A 23887-nucleotide genomic window follows, 5' to 3' on the forward strand; every position below is an offset into this window, starting at 1 on the left:
GAAGTACTGGCGATCCCCAAGGCGAAGAACTTGGGCGAATATATCCTTTATCCAGTAACTCCTTAATCTGCTTCTTAATTTCCACCAAATCCTTTGCTGGCATCCTATATGGTCTCTTTGATATTGGCCCTGTGCCTGGCAATAGCTCAATCCAAAACTCAATATCTCTATCTGGTGGCATGCCTGGCAACTCTTCCGGAAATACTTCAGGGAAATCCCTTACCACTGGTACTTCCTCCTGCACAACTCCTGTTAGGAAATTTACTTGAGTCCTCTTTGGCACATGTCGGGATACATACTTGATCCTTCTCCCTTCTGGGGTGGTAAGCAAAATTGACTTACTAGCACATTCAATATTCCCTTCATACTTTGATAACCAATCCATGCCTAATATCACATCCAATCCTTGGGATTCCAATACTATTAGGTCTGAGGGAAAAACATAGTTACCAATCCTTAATGGTAACCGATCACACCATAGACTAGCCACATACTCTGCTCCGGGCGAGGTTACTAACATGGGTGACCTAAGGGCTTGGGTTGGTAGGTTATACTTATCCACAAATCTCCTTGAGATGTATGAATGCGATGCACTAGTATCAAAAAGAACGAGTGCAGTAAATGACTTAACCAAAAACTTACCTATTACTGCATCGGGCTGAGCTTCAACCTCCTCCACGCTAACGTGGTTCACCTGTCCCCTGTTGAAAGGGTTCGGCTTCTTACCAGAACTTCCATTGCTAATTCCATTTTGTAATTCAGGACATTCATTGGCATAATGTCCTGTCTTTGAACACTTAAAACAAGTGACTTGACTTAGGTCCTTCTTGCCTGGGGTTGAGGGGTTGGTGCGGTTCTGGCCGTTGCTTCCTCCATTGCCATTACCATTCTTGGTGCCATTGTGATTGTGCGAGCTACCTCCTCCATGGGTATGCTGAAAGTGTCCTCCCGGTCTAGGGGTAAAACATGGCTTCTGCTGAGCTCCTGAATTGTACTTCCCTTGTCCATACTTCCTCTTGCGGTTCTCAATATGCTGCTGCTTCCCTTCAATCATAAGAGCACGATCTACCAACTCCTGGTAGTTGTTGAAGGTGGCTACCATCAACTGCATGCTCAACTCATCATTCAGTCCTTCTAGAAACTCTTCTCCTGCTTAGCTGCATCCGTAGCGACGTCATCTGGGGCATAACGTGCTAACTTACTAAATTCCTCCACATACTGGCCAACTGTGCGTCCTCCTTGGCGCAAGTTACGAAACTCACGCTTCTTCATGGCCATAGCTCCTACTGAAACATGGGCAGTACGAAAAGCCTGCTGAAACTAGCCCCATGTGACAGTGTCGACTGGGAAAGTGGCTGTGAAATTCTCCCACCATGATGCTGCGGGTCCTTCTAGCTGATGTGCGGCAAACTTCACCTTCTCCGCATCTATGCATCCTGTTGTGGTCAACTCCCTAGCTATCTTGCGGAGCCAATCATCTGCTACTATCGGCTCGGTGCTACTAGAAAACACCGGCGGATTCAGCCTAAGAAAACGGGCTAAGTGGTCAACAGGTGGTGGTGGTGGTGATGGGTTGTTGTTATTGTTCCCCTGATTCTGATTCTGGACTAGCAACTGCATCAAGGTGTTCTGCTGCTGGATCAACTGGGTGAGATCCGGTGGGAAGACAAATCCAGGGTCAGGTCTCGGAGGCATCTGTGGTTTTAGAAAAGATGAGATATAAGAATAGAGGGGGTCTAAAGAGAAAACACTACCCATATGCACATGAGGCAAAAGAAAACAATTCACTTCAATCAATCAAACAAAGGCATACAATCGATCTAACTATCGCAAAAGTGCTCGAACTACTATATTTACATGGTGGACTACTACTACTGATGAGGTGGTCTACTAGAAATATTCTTCGGTTGCAGACTCCATGATATCTGCTCCAGCTTCATCAACATAGTCATCATCGCTACTATCTGCTTCCGAGTTGGTGCCGTCGATGATGATGTAGTCTTCCGGGCTAATTTCCTGGGGTTCTTCGTCTTCATCTACTAGCGTAGGGCCTCCCATAAATATTCCAATCTTCTTGATCAGGTCGTCATTCTTTCCACCAATACTTCAATTTCTTCTTCATAATCTTCACGTGTAGCCTTGAGTTCTTCCTCCAGTTCCTTGATTCTTGTCTTAGCCTTCTTCAGATCTATCATGTCGGCGCACATCTGGTTCTCCTGTCGTCGAATGTGCTGGTTTAGTTCCTAGATAAAAGCTGCAATTGATCTATCCTTCCTGGTGCTGATCATCTCCCAGTGTTCATCTCGGTGCCCACAAATCTGGTAGATAGTATCCTTGAGATCCTTGCGGTAGACTTCTCCAATGCGTCCCATGGCGATGTGAGCTGCCATGCTCTTTCCTAGACTCCAAGTTGGTGCATCAAAAGAAAACTCTATGGGCTCAATGACTGGCATGAACGTCCTTCCTGGAACTTGAACTTCAATCATCCAGCGCTCTTCTTCAGGTAAAGTGGCGTTGTAGGTTCCGATGAAGTTTGGTACTCCTATGTTCAGGTATCTAGTGACTTCCTTCAAGTGACGTCCAAAGGGTGTATCTTCATCCGGTTGTGTGAACTTGTTCCTTGCATCCGTCATCCTAAAGAGTAGAAAAGATGAGGAATCAGAGAAGAAAAGAGTGAATAGTGATCTAGGTCTTTTAGCTTAGTGGTCATGTCCTACAGTCAGCGTGTGCTCTGATACCATCTCTGTAGCGACCAGACCTCAAACAGTCTGATCTCTGTGCACCGGTGTCATCCCTGGATCAGTAATACTGACACCACACAGTACTCGGAGGATTTATAACAGAGTAGCAATCACACACTTATTACATCGAGTGTCTCAAAAGAGAACTTATAATAATAAATATGGCTTAAGGTCATCTAATAATGATAACAGCGGAAGGCTTGGAAGATAAGTGAGTCCATCAACTCCAACGGCATTACTGAGTATAGAACCACGACCTAAAACTCCTTAATCGTCGTCTGAAAAGTCTGCAACATTAACGTTGCAACCCGAAAACGGGTCAGCACATGGAATATGCTGGCAATGTAACACATAGAGAGTAATGGAATGAAACAACTATACTATATGCATATTTGGCTGGTGGAAAGCTCTATGGTTACAGTTTTTGCGTAAAGCCAATTTTTCCCTACTTCAAGGGAATAAAATTTATTTAACTATCATGGTAGTTGTTAAACATTGAGAATGGTTGACAGCATTCTCAATCCCAATTAAGCATCATCATTAAAAAACCCACAATATTAATTTAGAGTAACATGTTGAGATTCACATGATATTCCAGGTACTAGATACTCAAGATGTCCATAACCGGGGACACAGCTAATCATGATTAGTTTGTTACACTCTGCAGAGGTTTGCGCACTTTTCCCCACAAGACTTGATCGCCTCCGTTTGGTTTCTCGCACTACAGGGTGTTTGAGAAGACGGATGATCGAGACATAGTCTTTCAGAAGCGCTAGCACCTTACGATCGGGTAGACCGTACCACCTACATCCCCTACATCTGCTAGTCTACCACTGTAAGAGTTCGCACAACTTAGTCAACTATGCTAGAGCCCATAATAGCTTGTGGCTGCACACGGAAGTTTCTAGTATGAATAGTCTTATGATCCCTTTGAGCCTGGATGGCGGTCCAAAAGAAAAACAGGCAAGTCCTGGAATACCCAGGTGCCTCAATCCACCCAGATGTGTGTTTAAGTTGCCACCTTAGATAAACCATTAATTAACAATCTCACATCTGTCATGGATTTCACTCACCCAATCCACGTCTACTAGCATAGCATGGCATAATAAGCAAACGTAGAAGTAACTCCCAAAGGTTTGAAAATAAACAGGTAATAGGTACTACCTCAACTACTTCCCTTCCCACAATTTAATTAGGTCCTAATCATGCAATGTGTGAGGATTGATTGAATGCAATAAAACTTGGTAGTAGAGAAGGTATGATCAAAGTGTTACTTGCCTTGTTGATGATCCGCGAAACCTAGAGATTCGAAGTAACAGGCGGCGCACTTCGGATACTTTATCGCAAACAAACGAGCATACAATAAGTACTCATATAATGCACAGGTAAAACTCAAATAAGGGATATAACCAGAAGGTTCAACTTAAGAACTCCGGTTGGCAAAAGAATCAAATCGAACAAAGCAACGAAAGTCAAACGGCGAAAGAAAACAACTTCCTTCTAGTAATCTGGATCTAGGGCATATTTTACAGTTGCAAAATCTTGTTTAAGTTGGTTAAACGGATAGAGGGTTTCGAGATGAAACTCTAGGCGCTTGAATCACCAGATTCCGATAAACGAGCGAGGAGTTAAACTAAAACGAAAATCGGATCAGGAATCGCGATCAGAAAGATCGCGGATTTAATCCGAGAAAAAAACTGACGAACAGTTAATCGAACGGGCGTTCGTTAACAGAAACTAACCGGTGAACACGTTCGCTAAAACGAACGGATCGGTGAACGTTCACTAATAAATAAACTAAAAAAATAAACCGATCTAGGGTTTCGAAAAAAATAAACCGAGGTGGTTTTTAAAAAAAAAAGAACGGCGAACAGCGGCGGCTATACCTCCGGCGTGGCACTCCGGCGGGCGGGGCGGGGCTCCGGCGGGTCGGCGGGGGTGCAGCGGGGTTCGGCGCGGCGACGAGAGGCAGCGGGTGGCGGGGGGGGCGGGGGTCTCCGGTATTTAAGGAGGGGGTGTGCTGCCTTGGGGAAGGGGGCACGGCGGGGCGGCTCCGAGCCGGACTCGGGCGGCGGCGGCGGCGGTGGCTTCGGTCTCCTGGAGGGAGACGGCAGGCGGCAGGGTGGGCCGTCGGCTGGGCCTTGGCCCAGTCGGCGCGCGGCGCCTTTTTTTTAATATTCCGCTCGGAAGAAAAAGAAAAAGAAATACTAAACGGACTCCAAAAATTCCGAAATAAATTTTCACGGGCTTCTAAAATCAAGCCTCACAAGGTGAACATTTATTTGGGACCTAAATGCAATTTTGAAAAACGCATATTTTTCCTAAATTCAAATCAAACACCGAAAAACTCCGGAATAAAATCCTATTTGATTTTATTATTAAATCCTCAATATTTCTTTATTTTGGGAAAGTCATTTTATTCCCTCTCTCATAGTTTTGTAATAGAAATAATTGATGATAAAATAAATAAAATCAAATGATCCTATTCTCAAAATTTGAGAAAACTCAAATATGAAAATAACGAAATCCCCAACTCTCTCCGTGGGTCATTGAGTTGCGTAGAATTTCTAGGATCAACCAGAATGCAAAAGAAATATGATAAGCATTGATGATCTAATGTATAACATTCCAAATTGAAAATTTGGGATGTTACAATCGTAGAAGAAATTTAAAATTTTCTACGCATCACCAAGATCAATCTATGGAGTAGCAACGAGGGAAGGAGAGTGCATCTACATACCCTTGTAGATCGCTAAGCGGAAGCGTTACAAGAACGCGGATGAAGGAGTCATACTCGTAGCGATTCAGATCGCGGTTGATTCCGATCTAAGCGCCGAACAACGGCGCCTCCGCGTTCAACACACGTGCAGCCCGGTGACGTCTCCTATGCCTTGATCCAGCAAGGGGAGAAGGAGAGGTTGAGGAAGACTCTGTCCAGAAGCAGCACGACGGCGTGGTGGTGGTGGAGGAGCGCGGGACTCCAGCAGGGCTTCGCCAAGCACTACGAGAGACAAGGAGGGAGAGAGGTAGGGCTGCGCCAAGAGAGAGATCAAATCGTATGTTGGGCAGCCCCCATACCTCAAGTATATATAGGGGGAGGGGAGGGGGTTGCGCCCCCTCTAGGGTTCCCACCCCAAGAGGTGCGGCAGCCCTAGATCCCATCTAGGGTGGCGGCCACAAGGGGGAGAGGGGGAGGCGCACCTGGGGTGGGCCTTAGGGCCCATCTGCCCTAGGGTTTGCCCCCTTCCCCTCTTGGAGGCGCCTTGGGCCGTGGTGGGAGGCGCACCAGCCCACCTAGGGGCTGGTCCCTTCCCACTATTGGCCCATGTAGGCCTCCGGGGCTGGTGGGCCCACCTGATGGACCCCCGGGACCCTCCCGATGGTCCCGGTACGTTACCGATAGCACCCGAAACCTTTCCGTTGACCAAAATGGGACTTCCCATATATAAATCTTTACCTCCGGACCATTCCGGAACTCCTCGTGACGTCTGGGATCTCATCCAGGACTCCGAACAACATTCGGTAAACGCGTACATACTTTCCCTATAACCCTAGCATCATCGAACCTTAAGTGTGTAGACCCTACGGGTTCGGGAGTCATGCAGACATGGCCGAGACAACTCTCCGGTCCATAACCAACAGCGGGATCTGGATACCCATGTTGGCTCCCACATGTTGCACAATGATCTCATCGGATGAACCACGATGTCAAGGATTCAATCAATCCCGTATACAATTCCCTTTGTCTATCGGTACGATACTTGCCCGAGATTCGATCGTCGGTATCCCGATACCTTGTTCAATCTCGTTACCGGCAAGTCTCTTTACTCGTTCCGTAACACATCATCCCATGATCAACTCCTTGATCACATTGTGCACATTATGATGATGTCCTACCGAGTGGGCCCAGAGATACCTCTCCGTTTACACGGAGTGACAAATCCCAGTCTCGGTTCGTGCCAACCCAACAAACACTTTCGGAGATACCTGTAGTGCACCTTTATATCCACCCAGTTACGTTGTGGCGTTTGGCACACCCAAAGCACTCCTACGGTATCCGGGAGTTGCACAATCTCATGGTCTAAGGAAATGATACTTGACATTAGAAAAGCTTTAGCAAACGAACTACACGATCTTGTGCTAGGCTTAGGATTGGGTCTTGTCCATCACATCATTCTCCTAATGATGTGATCCCGTTATCAACGACATCCAATGTCCATGGTCAGGAAACCGTAACCATATATTGATCAACGAGCTAGTCAACTAGAGGCTTACTAGGGACATGGTAATGTCTATGTATCCACACATGTATCTGAGTTTCCTATCAATACAATTCTAGCATGGATAATAAACGATTATCATGAACAATGAAATATATAATAATAACTAATTTATTATTACCTCTAGGGCATGTTTCCAACAAGGTCATCCCTACAAAATCATATGGTTTAGTCATGTTTCATTTTCGTCACACAAGAATGCTATCATCATGCACAACCCCGATGACAAGCCAAGCAATTGTTTCATACTTTAGTAATCTCAAACCTATAAACTTTCACGCAATATATGAGCGCGAGCCATGGACATAGCACTATAGGTGGAATAGAATATAATGACGGGATTATGTGGAGAAGATAAAAAAGAAGAAAGTCTCACATCAACGAGGCTAATCAATGGGCTATGGAGATGCCCACCGATTGATGTTCATGCAAGGAGTAGGGATTGCCATGCAACGGATGCACTAGAGCTATAAATGTATGAAATCTCAACAAAAGAAACTAGTGGGTGTGCATCCAACTTGCTTGCTCACGAAGACCTAGGGTACTTGAGGAGGCCCATTGTTGGAATATACAAGCCAAGTTCTATAATGAAAAATTCCCACTACTATATGAAAGTGATAACATGAGAGACTCTCTACTATGAAGATCATGGTGCTACTTTGAAGCACAAGTGTGGCAAAGGGTAGTAACATTGTCCCTTCTCTCTTTTTCTCTCTTTTTTTGGGCATTTTCTTTTTTTATGGCCTTTCCTCCCCTTTTTTTATATTCCTCACTTGGGACAATGCTCTAGAAAATGATGATCATCACACTTCTATTTATTTACAACTCAATGATTACAACTCGATACTAGAACAAAGATGACTCTATATGAATGCCTCTGGCGGTGTACCGGGATATGCAATGAGTGACATGTATGAAAGAATTATGAACGGTGGCTTTGCCACAAATACTATGTCAACTACATGATCATGCTAAGAAATATGACAATGATGAATGTGCATGATCAACGGAATGATGGAAAGTTGCATGGCAATATATCTCGGAATGGCTATGGAAATGCCATAGTAGGTAGGTATGGTGGCTATTTTGAGGAAGATATAAGGAGGTTTATGTTGGAAATATGCCCTAGAGGCAATAATAAATTGGTTATTATTATATTTCCTTGTTCATTATAATCGTTTATTATCCATGCTAGAATTGTATTGATAGGAAACTCAGATACATGTGTGGATACATAGACAACACCATGTCCCTAGTAAGCCTCTAGTTGACTAGCTCGTTGATCAATAGATGGTTACGATTTCCTGACCATGGACATTGGATGTCGTTGATAACGGGATCACATCATTAGGAGAATGATGTGATGGACAAGACCCAATCCTAAGCCTAGCACAAAGATCGTGTAGTTCCTATGCTAAAGCTTTTCTAATGTCAAGTATCATTTCCTTAGACCATGAGATTGTGCAACTCCCGGATACCGTAGGAATGCTTTGGGTGTACCAAACATCACAACGTAACTGGGTGGCTATAAAGGTTCACTACAGGTATCTCCGAAAGTGTAGTTTGGGTTGGCATGAATCGAGACTGGGATTTGTCACTCCGTGTAAACGGAGAGGTATCTCTGGGCCCACTCGGTAGGACATCATCATAATGTGCACAATGTGATCAAGGAGTTGGTCACGGGATGATGTGTTATGGAACGAGTAAAGAGACTTGCCGGTAACGAGATTGAACAAGGTATCGGGATACCGACGATCGAATCTCGGGCAAGTATTGTACCGATGGACAAAGGGAATTGTATACGGGATTGATTGAATCCTTGACATCGTGGTTCATCCGATGAGATCATCGTGGAGCATGTGGGAGCCAACATGGGTATCCAGATCCCGCTGTTGGTTATTGATCGGAGAGTTGTCTCGTCCATGTCTGCATGACTCCCGAACCCGTAGGGTCTACACACTTAAGGTTTGATGACGCTAGGGTTATAGGGAAAGTATGTACGCGGTTACCGAATGTTGTTCGGGGTCCCGGATGAGATCTCGGACGTCACGAGGAGTTTCGGAATGGTCCGGAGGTAAAGATTGATATATAGGAAGTATGGTTTTGGCCACCGGAAGTGTTCCGGGCATTACCGGTAGTGTACCGGTACCACCGGAGGGGTCCGGGGGTTCACCAGGTGGGGCCACCAGCCCCGGAGGCCCACATGGGCCAATAGTGGGAAGGGACCAGCCCCTAGGTGGGCTGGGGCTCCTCCCACCAAGGCCCAAGGTGCAAGGGAGAGTGGGAGGGGGCAAACCCTAGGTCCAGATGGGCCATAAGGCCCACCCTAGGTGCGCCCCCCTCTCTTCCCCCTTGGCCGCAACCCTAGATGGTTTTTGGGGCTGCCGCCACCCCTATGGAGGGAACCCTAGATGGGGGCGCAGCCCCTCCCCTTCCCCTATATATACTTGAGGTATTGGGGGCTGCAAGATACGCGAGATCATCTCCCTCTTGGCGCAGCCCTACCTCTCTCCCTCCTCGTCTCTCGTAGTGCTTGGCGAAGCCCTGCTGGAGTTCCGCGCTCCTCCACCACCACCACGCCATCGTGCTGCTGCTGGACAGAGTCTTCCCCAACCTCTCCTTCTCCCCTTACTGGATCAAGGCGTAGGAGACGTCACCGGGCTGCACGTGTGTTGAACGTGGAAGCGCCGTTGTTCGGCGCTTAGATCGGAATCAACCGCGATCTGAATCGCTACGAGTACGACTCCTTCATCCGCGTTCTTGCAACGCTTCCGCTTAGCGATCTACAAGGGTATGTAGATGCACTCTCCTTCCCCTCGTTGCTAGATTACTCTATAGATTGATCTTGGTGATGCGTAGAAAATTTTAAATTTCCGCTACGATCCCCAACAGTTTATGTGTGAAAGAGCGTATCATATCACGGGGTTTGGATGCACCGGCGAAGTTTGCGCCAACTCTCAATGTGAGAAAGGGCAATGCACGGTACCGAAGAGGCTAGCAAGGATGGAAGGGTGAGAGTGCGTATAATCCATGGACTCAACATTAGTCATAAAGAACTCACATACTTATTGCAAAAATCTACAAGTCATCAAAAACCTCGGTACTACGCGCATGCTCCTAGGGGGATAGATTGGTAGGAAAAGACCATCGCTCGTCCCCGACCGCCACTCATAAGGAAGACAATCAAATAACACCTCATGTTTCAAATTTGTTACATAACGTTTACCATACGTGCATGCTACGGAACTTGCAAACTTCAACACAAGTATTTCTCAATTTTACAACTACTCAACTAGCACGACTTTGATATTATTACCTCCATGTCTCAAAACAATCATCAAGCATCAAACTTCTCTTAGTATTCAACACACTCATAAGAAAGTTTTATTATTAATCTTGCATACCAAGCATATTAAGATTTTAAGCAAATTACCATGCTATTAAGACTCTCAAAATAATCTAAATGAAGCATGAGAGGTCAATAGTTTCTATAAAACAAATCCACCACCGTGCTCTAAAAGATATAAGTGAAGCACTAGAGCAAAATTATATAACTCAAAAGATATAAGCGAAGCACATAGAGTATTCTAACAAATTCCAAATCATGTATGGCTCTCTCAAAAGGTGTGTAAAGCAAGGATGATTGTGGTAAACTGACAAGCAAAGACTCAAATCATACAAGACGCTCCAAGTAAAACACATATCATGTGGTAAATAAAAATATAGCTCCAAGTAAAGTTACCGATAGAAGTAGACGAAAGAGGGGATGCCTTCCGGGGCATCCCCAAGCTTTGGCTTTTAGGTGTCCTTAGATTATCTTGGGGGTGCCATGGGCATCCCCAAGATTAAGCTCTTGCCACTCCTTGTTCCATAATACATCAAATCTTTACCCAAAACTTGAAAACTTCACAACACAAAACTTAAATTAGAAAACGCGTGAACTCCGTTAGCGAAAGAAAACAAAAGACCACTTCAAGGTACTGTAATAAACTCATTATTTATTTATATTGGTGTTATACCTAATGTATTTCAACTTCTCTATGGTTTATAAACTATTTTACTAGCCATAGATTCATCAAAATAAGCAAACAACACACGCAAAACAGAATCTGTCAAAAACAGAACAGTCTGTAGTAATCTGTATCTAGCGCAAGATCTGGAACCCCAAAAATTCTAAAATAAATTGCTGAACGTGAGGAATTTATCTATTAATCATCTGCCAAAATAATTAACTAAATATCACTTTCCAAATAAAAATGGCAGCAGTTCTCGTGAGCGCTAAAGTTTCTGTTTTTCACAGCAAGTTCAACAAGACTTTCCCCAAGTCTTCCCAATGGTTCTAATTGGCACAAACACTAATTAAACAAAAAAACACAACCAAAACAGAGGCTAAATAATTTATTTATTACTAAGCAGATCAAAAAAAGCAAGGAATAAAAATAAAATTGGGTTGCCTCCCAACAAGCGCTATCGTTTAACGCCCCTAGCTAGGCATAACAAGCAAGAATAGATCTAGGTATTGCCATCTTTGGTAGGCAATTCTTCAATGAGGCATCTACTATCTTTAGGAGTTTCTTTCTTTTTATTAATTATCAATATTTTAGGCACAGGATCGAAAAATTCATTTGTAACAAATGGTTCCTTAATGATAGCAAAAAGATTGGGATGAACACTTATAGATTTAAGATCCGCATTTTCCTTACTAGATGATTCACCCTTATTTTTAGGAACATACATAAGCTTGGCAACTTTAGTGGAGGAACTTGGAGTATTCTTTACGGAAGAAAAAGCGGTTCCCAAATTGGTAATAATATTCTCAAGTTTATCGATCCTAACTGAATCGTGATTTATTTTCTCATTAACTATGGGTTCCTTTTCTTTAATATCTTTCAAAGTAACTCCTACTTTAGATCCATATTGAGAGATTCGGTTGTGGATCTTTTTATCCAAATTTTCAATTAACTCTACGGTAGCAACCTTATTTTCAATAATTTCAAGCCTTTGCATTACATGCTCCAAAGCTAATATAGTTCCATTAACCAAAAGAGGGGGGGGGGAACCAAATAAATCTAACATAGCATTATAAGAATCAAAAGTATGGCTACCCAAAAAATTCCCTCCGGTAATAGTATCAAAAACACAATGGTGCCAAGGAGTAATGCCTACATAAAAATTGCGAAGGAGAGTGGTAGTAGATTGCTTCCTAGCAGATTTATTTTGAGCATTGCAAATTCTATACCAAGCAACTTTTAAATTTTCACCCTCCCTTTGCTTAAAATTTAGAATTTCATTCTCGAGAGACAACGGAGAAGATAAGGGACTAGCCATAATGGCAAGCAAGCAAACTAACACACAAGCAAACAAAAAGCAAGCGGACAAAAAGGGGCAAATAGAGAAAAAGAGGGAGGATAGAGAGAGAGGGCGAATGAAACAGCAACGGTGAATTAGGGGGAGAGAAAAACGAGAGGCAAATGGCAAATAATGTAATGCGGGAGATAAGGGTATGTGATGGGTACTTGGTATGTTGACTTTTGCGGAGACCTCCCCGGCAACGGCGCCAGAAATCCTTCTTGCTACCTCTTTTAGCACTGCGTTGGTTTTCCCCGAAGAGGAAGGGATGATGCAGCAAAGTAGCGTAAGTATTTCCCTCGGTTCTTGAGAACCAAGGTATCAATCCAGTAGGAGGCTACGCGTGAGTCCCTTGTACCTGCACAAAACAAATAAATCCTCGCAACCAACACAAATAGGGGTTATCAATCCCTATAGGGCCACTTACGAGAGTGAGATCTGATAGATATCATAAGATAATATTTTTGGTATTTTTATGATAAAGATGCAAAGTAAAATAAAAGCAAAGTAAATAGCAAAGTAAATAACTAAGTAGTAGGAGATTGATATGATAAAGATAGACCCGGGAGCCATAGGTTTCACTAGTGGCTTCTCTCGAGAGCATAAGTATTCTACGGTGGGTGAACAAATTACTGTTGAGCAATTGACATAATTGAGCATAGTTATGAGAATATCTAGGTATGATCATGTATATAAGCATCACGTCCGAGACAAGTAGACGAACTCCTGCCTGCATCTACTACTATTACTCCACTCATCGACCACTATCCAGCATGCATCTAGAGTATTAAGTTAAAAACAGAGTAACGCCTTAAGCAAGATGACATGATGCAGAGGGATAGACTCATGCAATATGAAGAAAACCCCATCTTGTTATCCTCGATGGCAACAATACAATACGTGCCTTGCTGCCCTTACTGTCACCGGGAAAGGACACCGCAAGATTGAACCCAAAGCTAAGCACTTCTCCCATTGCAAGAAAGATCAATCTAGTAGGCCAAACCAAACTGATAATTTGAAGAGACTTGCGAAGATAACCAATCATACATAAAAGAATTCAGAGAAGATTCAAATATTATTCATAGATAGACTTGATCATAAACCCACAATTCATCGGTCTCAACAAACACACCGCAAAAAGAAGATTACATCGAATAGATCTCCAAAAGAGAGGGGGAGAACAGTTTATTGAGATCCAAAAAGAGAGAAGAAGACATCTAGATACTAACTATGGACCCGTAGGTCTGAAGTAAACTACTCACACTTCATCGGAGAGGCTATGGTGTTGATGTAGAAGCCCTCCGTGATCGATGCCCCCTCCGGCGGAGCTCCGGAACATGCCCCAAGATGGGATCTCGTGGATACAGAAAGTTACGCGGTGGAATTAGGGTTTTGGCTCATGTTCTGATCATTTGGGGGTACGTTGATATATATAGGAGGAAGAAGTACGTCGGTGGAGAAACAGGGGCCCCACGAGGGTGGAGGGCGCGTCTGGGGGGGTTGGCGCGCCCCCTACCTCGTGGGCTCCTGTTAGCTGGCTTGACATAGGTTCCAAGTCTCCTGAGTTGTATTCGGTGAGAAAATCATGTTCCCGAAGGTTTCATTCCATTTGGACTCCGTTTGATATTCCTTTTCTTCGAAACCCTAAAACAGGCAAAAAAACAGCAATTCTGGGCTGGGCTTCCGGTTAATAGGTTAGTCCCAAAAATAATATAGAAGTGGATAATAAAACCCAATAATGTCCAAAACAGTAGATAATATACCATGGAGCAATCAAAAATTATAGATACGTTGGAGACGTATCAGATGGCCGTGACATAATGGTGCAAGGACTAGTGAGGAGGAGAGGAAACGGGGAAACCACGGATATATGGCATGATAACTGGCTACCCCGCACGGTGATGAAGAGACCGATAACATCTCTGGCCCATGATCCACCTCACCTAGTCTCAGAACTTATCAACCACGCCACAGGCTCTTGGAATGAACCGCTGGTTCGGCCAACCTTTATTCCAATCGATGCGGAGACAATCTTACAAATTCCTCTTTGCAATAGACAAATTGAGGACTTTTGGGCTTGGAGTGAGGACAGAAGGTGTATCTTCACTATAAGAACTGCGTACCGTATGATTCAGCAGAAGAAACTAAGCAGAGGAGCCTGGTTGTATGAGCAAGGAGGGCCATCTCATTCACATGGAGATAGTGAGGGCTGGATTAAGCTTTGGGGGATTAGAGTACCCTCGAAGCTGAAGATTTTCCTATGGAGATTTGCGAAGAACACCACCCCGACCGCGGCACTTCTGCATCATCGTAACATGGCGGATACACCTACGTGCTGCCTTTATGGAGCTGAAGATACTTGGAGGCATGCTTTGCTTAATTGCACAGTATCCCGAAGCACTTGGGCCATGTCTTCTGAGCAGATCATCGATGTGGTGAGCAGGAACGAAGAAACTGATGCAAAGAGCTGGCTTTTTGCCTTGCACAATGCTCTACCGCATGAAGAGTTTACTACCCTGGTGGTTACACTTTGGGCATTGTGGGCTGCTCGACGCAAGGCGATCCATGAACACATTTACCAGAGTCCTTTTTTAGTCCATGCTTTTGTCCAGTCTTATATCAATGAGCTCAAGGCTGTTCATCCGGGCACGGCGAGGCAACCTGGCGCTCCTGTGCAGCGACCAACGGGCTGGATCGCTCCACCGGTGGGGCTGACAAAAATAAACGTTGATGCTGCAGTTGGGAGGGGAAGGAAACATGGAGCTGTTGCGGCGATATCGAGAGATTGCACTGGCCAGTTTTGGGGGCATCGGTTGTGGTCTTCGGTGGCATTATCCGATCCAGCGACACTCGAATGCATGGCGGTCAGGGAGGCACTAGCCCTCGCTGATGATCTGAATGCTACAGACATAAAAGTGGCATCGGACTCAAAGGTGGTGGTTGACGACATCCGAGAGAAGAACCCAATGGAGTATGGAGCAGTTATACATGAAATAATAGAGCATAGTTCATCTTTCCACTTTTGTAATTTTTGTCATGAATTTAGGAGCTCGAATATCGAGGCTCACAAGCTCGCGAGGCACGCTTTATCCCTTCCGGTTGGCCGACATGTTTGGTTGGACCAGCCGGATAGACTCTCTTTCGTCCATGTAAACATTGTGACGTCATAAATAAAGCTTCGGAGTTTGTCTCAAAAAAAAAGTTGGAGAAAAAACGAGAGGTAATCTGCCTCGGTGGCGCCCGCTACAACTTGAGCCCTAGGGTCGTGACCCTCCCCAGTCCCTCGCCTGCGCAGACGCGCCGCCTCTCTTCTGCAATGAATCCACGGGTATTGGTCTGTTGCAGATCGCCGCTGGCGTCCGCTCTCCCCCAGTCTAGCTCCGCCTACTAGCTCCTCCGTGCTTGTAACTAGTGTATGCAGTGATTCCCAACCTCCGCCTGGCCGCTGGGCGCTTTTTTTTTTGCGGGGACTGGCCGCTGGGCGCTGGCCTTGCCTCCGCTGAATGCAGGACTTGCTGCCCCTCCAAATCTGGTGCTGGTCCGCCTCGGCCACTAATCACTGGGTAATTTACTGATTCTTGCACTGGGAGAAGCAAACGACAATAAAAGATGCACTTGAAGTTAAACTGACATGCTGTATGTGTTGATTTCTGAACTGATGTCTTTGTTAGATGAAACCCGAATTGATGTATATTTATATCAATTTTATTCTATGCTACAGAAAAATAAGATGAAGACATATTTTCATTAGTGACCTGCAACAACAGGAGTGTCTACACATATGGGAGGAATTGCTTTGGTATTCTTTTGTGTCACTCATTATTATTTTTATCTTTTTTCATGTTTAGTCTATTTGGTTCCACTGTTAAGCATTGAGTTTCAGTTCTACATACATTGTGCAATCGAGCAAATTTATGTATGCTTTGGCATGAGGCGTTCCTTGCCTAGCGAGGTATTATTTGGCCAGTGTAGATATTCTTTGGATACTTCTTTAGTTATACGAAATTAAGAAAATTTAGGACCCCATTTTGTATTTTGTCACGAGCCCCCAAATTCCTAAAGACGGCCCTGTGTGATCCCCTGCCCCTTCACCAGCAGTGACTTTCCACTTTTCTTGGAACACGTCCACGGCACACGAGCTACGGCAGCTCATTTGTTTTGTCATGTACGTACCTGTGTATCCGTTGTAGTTATTGGGTTACGGATATGTCATTTCCATGCAGGCACATAACACCGATAATAAGTAGGAAAACATATCACTGATTAAATTTATAATCGTATGACAAACAAACTATAGATATAAGACATTTTTCTCTCAGCCGAATGAAAGCAAAATAAACACCGCAAAAAAAGAAGTATATGCAGGCAAAATAAAGACATTCACCACTAAGTACTATGACTTCAGTTGACCCGCTTATTGCGCACCTTGGTTAAAACAGCAACGACACGGAATAATTAAAGAAGTAAATCATTCGGTAAATGTAATACGTATTTTCTCGGTTGTACTGCCCAATGTCATCACCGCTCATGTGGCAGTTAGGCATGTTATTAGGAGGAGGCCTCATTTTAGATTCAGGAGTGTTGCCTTCCTTCACGATGAACACAGTGCTCATCCCCCACACTGTATGGCGGTCAAAGTGGCAATGCATGAACCACACACCCAATCAATCAAACTAAAAGCAGATATTAAGCTAGGGACCGGAGCTGGGATGTGTACTCTGTGGCTGCAGTCATGTTGTCGCTTGCTGGAAGGTTGGGGAAGTATGGTTCCGATCGTGCAATGGGCGGCGCATCCATGTATTCCAGGATGGCCGTGGCAGTGCTGTTGTTGTACACCAAGTTGGTTCTTGATGCAATTGTCCGCGAGGCCATGTAGTAGCTGCCATTCGATGAACGGTCAGTCTGGAGAAGTGCATCCATTGTCTGTCCAGGCGAAATCATGATGTGCTTGACAGTGAATGGCTTTAAGTAGCGGCCGTCGGTGCCGACAATAGTGAGAAGTGCTCGGCGACGCCGAAGAAAAGATCGTTGGTGAGTCCGGCGTTGATGATCCATAGCAGGTACGTCTTGCCGCTCTTCATGGACACTTTGAAAGTGTTCTCCTCGGAGCACGGAAATAGGTCTCCAGGTTGGCCATTAATAGTTGTCGCATCGGAGATATTAATGCCACTGCCGGTATGTAGGGCCTCCTTCAAAATATGACTCACGTTGGCTTTCCACCACTCACCTGCATGCATAGGTATCAGAATCCCGTGCACCACATATTTTGCGTGTATCATAAACATATATACACGATTGCAACAAACTGTAACATTGAACGTGTACACACCAAGGATAATGGGTATGTCCTTGTGCGGCTTCTTGAAGGGGTAGTCAGTGCCGTGCTTAGGGTGGATGTTAATGGCGCCATGGACACTAGCACGATGAAACTCGGTGTGCGGATGCCAGCAGAGTGCACCCTCCTCTTCCGATAGGACGAGGTGCACGTGAAGTTGGCACCGAGTTTGATGGGACACTGCGTTATGAACTCTGGGCCGTCGTGCCAGGGGTTTCGTGGTTGGTCCACTCCATGCCTGCAAATCATTTGAACAAACCCATTGGTTACATATGCATGGCAATGTGTAGATGAACGCAATGCACTCCCTCCGTTTGGGTTTACTAGCCACACTTGTATTTTATGTCATACTTTGGCCATAAATTTAATTTGTAAAATATAAATTTTATGTAGTAAAAATAATATCATTCGAAACTTCTTTCAAATACGAATCCATTAATACAAATTTTGTGATATTTAATTTAAAATTTTCTAGTTAAATCTATAGTCAGAATTTTGAACAAAATACAAAGGAGACATGTGAACCCGGTCGGAGGAAGTAGATGAATGTAACTAGATGATACCTCATGTGTTTCTGCTTAAATTGGTTGCCGTATATTTCAGTAGGATTTGATTGTATATAACATGAATATTTAGATTAATTGAGTTGCAACTTAAAATAAATGATCTATTATAGTTGATTATATTATGGTTATAAACTATTTACTGAATATAAGTAGCTTAGTTGAACATATAGTTTTTTTCATGCATAGTGGCATGTTGAGACGAACATTTTCACCTGCATGCTTCCATGTTGAGGTGACATGTGCTTCCAGATGTTGATGTGCACATATATAATCGTATACACATGTTAAGAGAAACTAATTTGTGAGGATCAGATTAATTGAGTTGCAACTTAAAATAAATGATTTATTATAGTTGATTATATTACAGTTATAAACTATTTACTGAATATAAGTAGCTTAGTTGAACAGATAGTTTTTTTCATGCATAGTGGCATGTTCAGACGAACATTTTCACCTGCATGCTTCCATGTTGAGGTGACATGTGCTTCCAGATGTTGATGTGACATATATAACGTATATACATGTTAAGAGAAACTAATTTGTTAGGATCACCTATTTAATTATATTTATATGATTAATTACCAGTGGATGGTGATGGGTTTATTGCCCTGGTTGTAGACGTTGACAATGAAGACCTCCCCTTTCCACGCGGCGATCGTCGGGCCGGGGAACTGGCCGTTCACAGTGAGCATGCTTTTCTGCTCGCAGATCCTTGCGTAGTTATTCTCCTTGACCTGCAAAATGTATATGTATGCATGTCCATCGTTATGTAGTTCATTTCGTGCATACATGCATACACGTACGTAATCAAAAGGACTCGTCTAGCTGGCGGCCGGAGGCTGGTTAGCGCTCGCGAGCGAGCGGCCGGCCCCTGGTCCCGACTGCCCTGTCCTAGGAAAGTCTAGTCTACCGCATACTAAAAAAGGAAAAATTACTAGTGCAAAAGTGCTAAAAAGACACTGTTAATTAATCATTTTATGTGGTCTTTTATCATGAATGTCTGCATGCTGCTGTATTAATGTTTCTCATGTTCATCCTTTATACATTAATTTTCGGTTTTCAAAATGGTAAAAGACATATCATCTAAACCGCGTGTTGAAATTCAGATTCGTTTTCATCCTTGAAACCCTTGCGACGTGCTCTTCAAAAGTAGATCCCGCATGGGGATGTTTTGACGAACTAGTCTTCCTGCCAACTAAACATCAATATGTGTGCAACTAGACTATATTACCGCCCCAACTGAGCATTTTTATGTGCGGATGGTCCTGCCAATTAAACATCAATGCGTGTGCAACTAGAGTATATTACCGCGCCAACTGAGCATATGTGTGCCAAAAATAGTCATGCCAACTAAACATTAATTGTGTGCAACTAGACTACATTACCATGGTAACTGAGTATATGTGTGTGCCAATAGTCATGCCAACTAAACATCAATGTGTGTGCAACTAGACTACATTGCCGCGCCAACTGAGCATATATGTGTGTAACTAGTCCTGCCAAATAAATATCAATGTGTGTGCAACTAGACTACATTTTCGCGTCAACTGCATATATGTGTGTGCAAGTAGTGTCCTGCCAACTAAAGATCAATGTGTGTGCAACTTAACTAAATTACAAGCCAACTGAGCATATGTGTGTGCAACTAGTCTTCCTGCCAATCAAAACATGAATATGTGTGCATCTAGACTACATTACAAGCCAACTAAACATCAATGTGTATGCAACTGGTCTTCATGCCAACTAAACATCAATATATGTGCAACTAAACTACATTACAAACCAACTAAACATCAGTGTGTATGCAACGATGATGTACTTCTCTTTGTCACCCGAACGTAGAAAGGCACAAAGATGCATCACAAGACTGGTCAGATGGTTAGGTGCTGGACTCTGTTAATCCCTTGGCTAGCTCGTACCTGTTCTTAAATTCTTTCCAGGCATCCATGACAACTATGGAGAGAGAGGAGACACCGCAGGGAACACCTGCACCTTCTCCATGTCGCCGGAGTGTAGGGGGGAGGTGGTGGTGGTGGTGCACGGCCGTCTCTGTGGTGGTGGTGTGCCAGCAGCCTAGTTTGTACCTAGATCTTGTAGGTTCCTTCTCAATCAAATGGGATACGTCCTCGTGTTTGGTTTGGTCATTTGCTCAGCCTTCTTCTCCCGTTCATCTCCCTTTTCTCTCTCATGGCTGCCGTTTTCTTACAGCTTGCATAGCTCTTGACCCCTCTCTCCCTGCACTGCCAGCTCTTAAATTCTCGCTGTAGTGCTCTATATTTGTACTGCTACAGAGAAAGAAAATGGAGTGAGAAAGAGGATGTGGTTGCAGGAAGGAAAGGAGCGAGAAGAGAATCTGAATTTGCTTTCCAGTCATTGACCAACCCCAGTTTTCCCCTTGTTCGTCCCGTTCCTCCCCTTACCTGTGTTATTCCCTGAGCTGTTGTTGCTGCTGCTGCTGCCTGATGAGAGGTAGTGGCTGCGGCAACGGAACAACCGCGGCGGGGGAGGCGCGCCTGGAGATGGCCTCGTGGGAGACGGGTCTGACTGTGAGCACCGGGGCCACGTCAATGGAGCTGTCGCGGTCGGGGCGGGGGGGCTCTGATCTCGGGAGGCAGAGGCGGAGCGTGGGACAGGCCCCACATCTCCACAGAGATTTGGGGAGAACGAGCAGCGGCAGGACGAAGCGAGGTTGGGCGCGGCAGCGGAGATGCCGATGTAGTCGGGCGAGGTGGGGAAGAGGAGGACGGGGAGGTGAGGGCCCCGACAAGGTGGCACCTGACGCACGCGCGGGGCGATTGGGCACGATCGTGTGGCCAGGAATCAGCCACCCGTTTCTATTAATTGATGGCCGGCCGTTTTTTTAGATTTTAGGTAATTAAAATACACATGGTGAGAAAAGATGTACATATATACTTTTTTTGTTCTTAAATATAAGTCTTTTTATATATTTTAATAAAAGACTACATACAAAACAAAAGGAGTGAATCTATCTTTTAAACTATCACTTTCTATATACATCCGTACGTAGTTCATAGTGAAATTTCTAAACATATTTATATTTAGAAACGGAGAGAATACATCATTTTCAGGAACGAAGGGAGTACATCATTTAAAATGCATGCATGCATGCATGGCGCATGAACATGTGAAGTAGACTTACGTAGAAATCGTAGATTTTAATATGCTTGGAGTAGCTGATGCTCCAAATGTAAGCTGATGCTCCAAGTGTAAGCACCACAGCAAGTGACCAAAGCACCGCCGGCAACACCTTAGGCATTGCCGGGCGGCCACAGATCCCTTCAAGCCGTGTACGCAGGTGATTAGCCAGGGACCGGAGTTGGCTAGGAAGGTAACTCATGCTTGGTTATCGTTGGAAGTGACTGACTGAGGAAGATGGCTTGTCCGCTTGGGTATTTATTGTTGAGTGACGTGATTGTATTAGGAAACATAGATTAGATTAGGAAATATTTTGATTTGCCTTGTACTTTAAGTAGACCATGTATTTCTATATATATGCCCACGAGGCTCAAACAATACATCCAACTATTCCATCAAACCTCTCTCTCCCTTCTAACATGATATATGTCGCAAGTCGATCCTAAACCCTAGCTGTCGCCGCTTCTGTACCCGCATGCCGCCCTCGGGGCGATCGGCCTCCATGACCGCCGCCGGGGGCCGTGCCGCCCGTATCTAGGGTTCGTCCGGCGGCCGTGTTGGCCGGCTGCCCTAGAGAGTTTTTTTTCCCGATCCTTTAATCCGGGTTTTGTCTCTCTCGCCGATCGCTTTGATCGGCGTCTCCTTTTTGGTTTTTCGGTCTATGTGATCCGGTTTGCGTCGCCCACCACCGCCGTTGAACCCGTGCGCCTCAACTCCAACATCAGCGCGATCGGCCGGCGTCTTCACCGATCGCGCGTCAGCCCGCCGGTCGCCCCGACCCGGCGGCCTCGCGTCATGCGGCGGTCCTTCACTGCCGCCGTTCGCGCGACGGACCGTCCGTCGATCTACGCCGGCCGTCACCGCCCTGCTCCGATCGAGACTCCTGCATCACCCCGACCCGGCGGCCTCGCGCCATGCTGCGGCCAATCATAGCCGCCCTGCCGCCCGTCGCCGCCGGCTTCATCTCGGACTCTGCTGCCACCACGCCTCCACCGAGCGGCGTCCCCGACCTCGCGCGCGATCGGATTGATCACCCGCCCGCCGTCGCGATCCGCCTCATCTATGTCGTGCGACCAACCTAGCCCGTCGATTGCGCGCGCCTCCGCAGGCCCCGTGAAGACCGTCCCGAGTTCAGCGCGCCCCTCTACCGATCGAGCAATGGGCTGTCGCTGCGTCGCCCCATCGGGCTGCAGCGCCGCTGCCCCGTGGTTCTTCTCCCAGCTGCACCGACCCGCGTCACCGCTGCGTCGCCCCTTCGGACCGTAGTACTGCGGCGCGCGGTCCACCGCCGCCCAGAGGCCGTCCGCTCCAGGTCGTCCCCATGGCAGCATCGACCCTCGCGCCGCCACTACGTCGCCCTGTCGGGCCGTAGCGAGCGTGGCACTTGGTCCACGCCGTCGTCCAGAGGCCATCCCCGCGGTTGCACCGACCCGCGCTCCTCCGCCGCGCCGCCCCTTCGGGCTGTCGCGCCGCAGCCCGCGGTCCCTGCCGCCGCCCCGAGGTCTTCCCGCAGTCACCCCGACCTGCCCACCGCCGCTGCGTCGCCCCTTCGGGCCGTAGCGCGGCGGCCCACGGTCCACTTCGTCGTCCACGCGCGTTGACTTCGCTTGGTATGCGCCGCGCTGTCTTCCTTGGCGCGGGAATGCCACCGTCCGCGCCGATCTTCGTCACACTGTCAGGGTTCTTCGCCTACTACGAGCACCGCCGCCACGCTCCTAACCTAGCCGCCGCCGTCAGGCCGCCGCCGACGCTCTTCTTTGGCCGCCCGCCACTACCCACGTAGCCGTCGCCGCCCATCCACCTCCTTCGTCTTCGTCCAGCACCGGCCCGTCGCCAGCGTCGCCGTCATCTACTCCAACCACTTCGTCTACTCCGACAACCGCAGGCGACATCGGCCCCGCGCTGATTGACGCCGCAACCTTCGCCGAGTCCTTCTATGCTGGCCTCTCTGACTCCTCCAACATGGCGTACAACTTGTGCAGGTCCTCGTTTATGCATGCCCGGTGCTGGCAACATCGATGTGTGCCTTCGTCCACGACGTTTCCCCGGGCCTGGCAAGCCTGGTGCAGTGCTTCGTCAACTTCGTCTTCGTCCGTCTACGCATGCCCGGTGCTGGCAACACCGGTGCGTGCCTTTGTCTACGATGTGTCCCCAGGCTTGGCAAACCCGCCGCGACGCGTCGTCAACAACATCTTCCCGGCGCACCACTACTTCGACACCACTGCGCCCATGCTAACTCGGCGCCCCCTTGCGCCCGCGGCTCCATGGCGACTTCCTTGATACCGTCCACCCCGACTCGACATCGACCACGACATTCTTCGCACGGCTACCTCAACCACGGCTCCACCACCCACGCTCTCGGCTACATCGACAAACGGCACAAAGGGCTACCGCCTGCTTGAGCAACCACGTTGGTTTCCACTCTAGCCACGACTCCGCGATGCGTCGACCGTTACGACT

At 46.3% G+C, this 23887-nt stretch overlaps 1 pseudogene; it reads right to left on the bottom strand.

Moving 5' to 3' along the window:
* Nucleotides 1-17056: 17056 nt before the first annotated feature.
* LOC119356209 lies at nt 17057-21548 on the bottom strand (annotated as a pseudogene).
* Nucleotides 21549-23887: the final 2339 nt, after the last annotated feature.

Source organism: Triticum dicoccoides, chromosome 1A, assembly GCF_002162155.2.
Source record: "Triticum dicoccoides isolate Atlit2015 ecotype Zavitan chromosome 1A, WEW_v2.0, whole genome shotgun sequence".
Classification (NCBI taxonomy): Eukaryota; Viridiplantae; Streptophyta; class Magnoliopsida; order Poales; family Poaceae; genus Triticum; species Triticum dicoccoides.